At 32.2% G+C, this 6,410-nt stretch overlaps 1 pseudogene; it reads left to right on the plus strand.

Annotated features, from left to right (window-relative positions):
• The first annotated feature begins 3,614 nt into the window (after window positions 1-3,614).
• On the plus strand, window positions 3,615-3,733 carry LOC118609582 (annotated as a pseudogene).
• Window positions 3,734-6,410: the final 2,677 nt, after the last annotated feature.

Consider the following 6,410-nt stretch of genomic DNA (forward strand, 5'->3'; position numbering starts at 1 on the left):
AAGTCATTGGGTCCACTATATCGACTGTGTGGCCCTTGGCAAACACTTAGAGGGTCTGCAGTAATTTCAAGGGCTGTTGAGGTCCTCAGTGATTCCTCCAGGTGCACTTCTATGACTAGGGTCTTGTCATGGGTGTATACAAGGCAGCAGATGACAGTGATGAGAGTCAGGCTGATGTCATGCCAGTGTACAGCTGGAGGGGCTAGCCCCAAGTGAGCACACAGTGGTGGAAATCTAGACTGATGTCTTATAATCATGTGGCTCCAGAGATCTGAGTTGGCTGCTCTTGTGGATCCTGGGAGGGTGGAGTCGGAGGTGGGTAGTGGACTGGAGGATAAGAGGGTATGAAGAGCAATTCAGGTGGCTGGCCTTTGTTAATTTGAAAACTTGTCAGATGAAACCCAGTGAAAATCAGTGGCTGTGCTGACCATTGGTTTATTTTGATGAGGAAGCTGCTGGGGTCCTCCGTAGAGCAGGTCACTGGGTATTACTGCACCTCTATTACGTGGTTGATATTGGTAGTCTCTGCTCTTCTTCATTGTTCCTAGCAATCTTGATACATCTGTTTTGCCTGTCTCTGGATGGGAGAAATCAAAGAAAATCTTTTGTTCAGTGTCCTGAGAAAAGCTGGATAGGAGGGGTGTGGTCACTCATCCTGCTCTTCTTTTCCTGGTGAGGGAAACTCTCTAGCTGGGAAGTTCCCTCTTGGTGCTGTGCAGTGCCATTCTAAGGAATGGGATGATGCAGGCAAAGTTACCCTTCCTTTCCTTTTTGTGTGGTTCTCATATTTTTTGGTCCAATGTATTGCTAAAGTTTCCTAAGTAAACTTCTGAACTTCCCCGGAACTGTATTCATGAATAGCGCATTATTGATCTTTGTGGTGGGACTGAGGCTGCGGTCTCCTGTTTTGCCATCTTGGTGGCATCACTCCCTGTGTCTTAATATATATTTTTATTTCTTATAAGCAATGTGTAGTTGGCTCTTGCTATTTATTTATTCTAAAAATATCTCCCTTTAAGTTATAGTATTTGGATAATTTATCTTTAATATAGTTATTGATATGATTGAGTTTAATTACACCTTCTTTTCAGTTGTTTTCTTTTTGTTTCATCTATTCTTTCTTGCTATGGTCTTCCTTTAGATTGAGTGTTTATTATTCCATCATATATTCTAAATATCTCAAATATTTAGATGTGTCTTTTTTTTTTACTTATTTTACTGGCTGCTCTAGAGTTTATAATATAATATACTTAGTTAAAAAATTCAGAATAGAATTAAATTATACCCTCTGACATCTAATGTTAGAATTTTAACAATTCCATACTTCTATTTGCCCTCCATCTTTTGTGATATTTTTATCTTTAATTTTACTTTTACATATGCCATAAATTAAAGTATTGTTAGTTATATTGCTTTAATTATCTTTTAAACTGTTTAAGAGAATAACCAAGTAATATTTATCTATTTATCACTACCTATGCTTTCCATTTCTTCTGGTAAATGCAAATTTTCTCTGATTTCCCACAGCCTGAAGAAATTTCTTTAGCATTTCTTAAAATGAGAGTCATTAATGATACATACTCTCTGATTTATTTTTTGTTTTGTCTAAATTTTTGAAAACTATTTTCTATTTATAGAAAATTCTAGATGAACTTTTTTCCTTTCAGTGGTTATGTTTTATCCATTGTCTTCTGGTTTGCAGTATTTTTGAAGAGAAGTTCTCTCATAATTTTTCTATGAATACAATGTATCTTTTTCTATGGCTTTTTCCATCTTTGGTTTCAGATAATTTTTCTATAACATTCTTAGGTTTTTGGAATTTTTGTATTTATTTTTATTGAAGCTTGATGACTTTCTTGAAAATATAACTTGATGTTTTGAGAATTAGAATTATATTTCCCTATATTTCAATGGTATTTATTACAGTCTTTTCAATGCCCCAATACAGATTTTATACCAGTCCTGGGATTTATAGAGATGTGGCTTCCTGTTATTAAGCAGGCATTTAAATAAAAGTGTTTGGAACACGTTTTTTAACTGCCAAGTGCATTTTAAAGCAGCCAGTTTTGAGGACAATTTTTATAAATACTAAACCAAGAGGAGCTGTTTAGACATAATTTAAACATCAACCACATTAAGAAAAAAATATAGGTACCCAGTTTGCCACCTTTTAATCTTATATGGACAAAAGCTAGATCCCTATGGTGAGTAGGGGGTGTGGGGAGAAAAGGAACTTCATTCAAATCATTCTCAGTTTTCATGAAAACTGTGCACACTTTAAACTGAGTGTTGGGAAGAATCATAATATCATATATACCAATTTAATGTTTTTATGTTTCTGTCCTGGCATAAAACTCAAAACCTTTAGTAAACAGAGAAATATAAGCTTACAGAAGAGAAAGTTCATTGAGGAGAGGAATAAATCATTAATTATGTAAGAATTAATAGCTTTATTTCTATAATTGTCAACTGCAGTTCTAACAATTAAAATGCAATAAATTCATTAATTTAAGAACTTACCGAATAGAGTCTCATATACATACATAATTTATGCCAAGCATCAGATACTTGTATTCTAGTCTTGGCTCTGTCTGTATTTCATTTTAGAATTCAGTCTTTTTATTCCAGTTATGTCATTGTATACTTTTGACCATTGATTTTTCTTGTTTTAAATGTTTGCTCTGAATTTATAGAAATATCTTACAACATATCTTTTGAAAACTAGAAATCATGTTTTTTAGTCTGAAAAAATAATGAGTCATATCAGAGGAAAGAGACACAGAAAAGTCCTAATTTACAAGAAGCGTTCAATAAAGTACAAATAAAAGTATAAAGAAAAATTCTCTCTTCTAAGCTAAATAAATGTAATTTCTCAAGTACTTCTATATTTTTACTCACTAAACTTTCTGTAAATCAGTAAATCATGCATTATTATTTTGCTTATGTCAAAACTGAAGTTTACTAAGACACTGAGGTCACATTGTGTAGACTAGGATCCTGATTATTAGTCTTATAATCAATCTCTTCAGAATATTTTAAAAGCAAACTATTTTTAGATCTTTTTAAATTAACATAATCTAATTGTACAGTGACTACCATTGGGGGGAAACTTTATTTTTCTACTATCTGTTCCAGCTTCATTCCAATCATTCGATATTCACTACAGATGGGATTCTAGGTCTCATTATTAAATTTAATTATTTTTGAGCAAATAAAAGAGGAAGAAATGATTACCAAGATTCATGTCTGGTTAACTTAACTTAATGAATGACTGTGTAGTTGATTGAATGACTATACTGATAGGAAAAAGAAACTTGTAGATATCAAAAAACATGTGGATTTCAATAAATAGTTATTCATGAATATTTTGTAAGTATAACATGATGAGGGGAATCTTATAAACAAAGAAATTCTGTGCCCTTGAGTACAAAGTCATTCATTGACTTTTTAATAAGGATAACATGGATTGGGTCCAAGGACTAAAGTAGCTGAATAATCATTTCCACAAAGCTGTGAACAAGTTAGTTACCAGGTTTCTGTCAATCCTTGAGCTTTATCTTTGACATTTTTCTTTTCTAATCTACTTCTTTTGTGAAAATAAATAATAAAGTCTTGTCTATGGCCATGCTACCCTGAACATGCCTGATCCTGTCTGATCTTGGAAGTTAAGCAGGATCAGGCCTGGTTAGTACTTGGATGGGAGAACACCTAGGAAGATCAGGTGCTGTAGGCATAAAAATAATAATAATAAAGCCTTTTGGGGCTACTTTTACAGTTTTTTACAAACAACTATCCACTTTGGGCTCTGGTCTTTGTACACGTTTTCTTTCTTAGTTATGTATCTCTCCTCTAAATTCAGAGCTCTCTAGAAAAATTATTTTATTGACTTAAGTTCTTTCCTTTTTACTTTATTGAAATATTCTGTAATTTACCATTGAAATTAAATTTTGAGAGTTCCTTTCTTGAACTACGTTCTTTTCTATAACTCTGTTACTTTAGTCAAAAAACATTGATTTTTATTCTGAATTTTATAAAATACAGGTCCTAATATTTTGGATACTTGTCTGATTTTGTCCAGACTTACCTTTAGGGTTGACAGACTTTAACAAAACATGGCACTTTTTCCTAAGGCTCTCAAAGCTTCAATCTTCTGTATAATTTTATATCAGAATTAGGTCTCTCTTGCCACTACTGAGTTTTTGGAGAGCCTAACACATATATTTCTACCAATCAGAAATCTAACATTTTCCAATCATTACATTCTCAATTAAGTGCTTTGTTGATTTTGTGCTAGTGATCAGAAGGTTTATATTTTATTTATTATATTCATGAACATCTGGTTTGAAAATCTGATAAATTCAAAAATATCAATACACTTATTTTTTTATTTTGTTTTAGCAGTGTTCGATGTTCTTGACTTCTTCCAAATTATGAGTTAAATTGTAATATTTCTTCAATAATGTGTTAGTAAAACCAAAAAAAATGATTTGTTTTCCTTTCATAGCTTTAAGAATCTTTGCCGCTTATTCAGACAGGACTAATTTAACTTCTTTGAGATCTTATTGACAAAGTAAAATGAGATTTTATTGATAAAGTAACAAATTTAAGATTTAGCATATAAAATTATTTTTGATAAAGTTTTAGTAACTAAAATCCTGTATGTCAACTCGTAACTTATCTATAAATTCAATGTTAAACCTTAATGAATGTGAGTGGTTTATACTTAACACAGGGAAGAAATTATTTTGGCCATCATCCAGCTAATTTGGGTTCTAAAGTACTATTGTATGAAATGTCTAGATTAGTGTTTGTCAACCATAGTTGCACATTAGACTGACCTGAGATCTTTAAAGGTACAGCTAGCCAGACCCCCTCCCCCACAAAAAAATAAATGTTATACTCTGGAAAAAATAATAAGCAGCCAGGCTTGAGAACAACTGTTGTTGTTCCTCTTCAGTTATTCAAATGCTTTCAGCTTCTAATTAATTTAGCTTGCAAAAATCTCGACTAGATAACATTTATAATTCAAGAAAAGATTGTGTTTTTAAGATTAGTTTTAAATAAAGCAATTAGATTAGTTGAGATTAGGATCACTATTTTTTATTCAGTGTTATATAACTTCACACACTTGCAAGGTATGAAGGTGAGATGAATGGTGTTTGGGGTTAGCCTACAGACTGATAATGACACAAACCATCAAATATAAAACATAAAAATGAATACAAGGCTATCGGGTATGTTTTCAGCACAGACATTCTTTCCTTCCCTTCAATTTCTTCATCTTTCAAACATTCTCCAATATTTGCTATAGCATGGAATTCCACTGTGTGAAAGTCTTTTTCTTTTTCTTTTTTTAAAGAATTCATCTGTTAAACAAGTTCATAGATAGAACACGTTGATGGTTTCCAGATGAGAGGAATGGTTAGGGGGCTGGATGAAAAAGATGAAAAGTTTAAGAAGTATAAATTGGTAGTTACAAAATAGTCACAGGGATGTAAAGTATAACATAGGAAATATAGTCAGTACTATTGTTATAATTATGTGTGGTGCCAAGTGGGCACTGGACTGATGAGGGAGGTCACTTTGTAAATTATGTGGATGTCTGACCACTGTGCTGTACACCAGAAACTAATATAAAATAATGTTAGATATTAACTGTAATTGAAAAATAGGGAAAAAAAAAAGAATTTCATCTGTTAAAGTATACCTCTGAGAAGCAGAAGTAAAACTTTTATTGTTATCAGCTATTTATTATTTAAGGTAAAAATGAGCTTATCTCTTTCTGTTTGAGATCAGATTCTGATAAGAAAAAGTAGGGAAAATTTTAAGTAAACTTGTGAAATTGGTACCATGTTCGTCCCTTAGTAAACATCATTTTCTCTTTACTTCTTTCCTTCCTCTCTATAACTTTATTAGATCATTTTTTCACAGAAACATATTAATATTAAAATTTAAAGGGTGGTTCAAATATTAATAAAAGTAAAAGGCAGCATAAATCGATTAAAACTTAAAGACTTGAGGCAAAGAGAGAAACAGTGTTATATATTTTAAGTGGCTGCTACTAGAATGTCAGATGGCCTGGGTTAAATCCCTGATTATCCAGTCATCAGCTGTGAGATCATGGAGAAAATCACTTAACATCCCTGTGCCTCAATTTCCTTAGCTAAATAATCAGCTAAAAATACCTGCCCTTTCAACAACTTTACAGATGTTTTAAGAGTTATTTTCAAAGTATGAGGGATTTTTTAAGTAAATGACCAAATGGAATAAATACTGTGTCTTTTCAAAGTCAACGGAATTGAACATCACTCTCAAAATTGCCAACTCCATATTTATGTCACATGAGACCTTGAAAGAGCACTAAATGATACCTTTATTTCAGCCTTGATGGTCGTGGTATTTGACCTCAA

This window comes from Rousettus aegyptiacus, unplaced genomic scaffold (assembly GCF_014176215.1).
Source record: "Rousettus aegyptiacus isolate mRouAeg1 unplaced genomic scaffold, mRouAeg1.p scaffold_m13_p_11, whole genome shotgun sequence".
NCBI classification, from domain to species: Eukaryota; Metazoa; Chordata; class Mammalia; order Chiroptera; family Pteropodidae; genus Rousettus; species Rousettus aegyptiacus.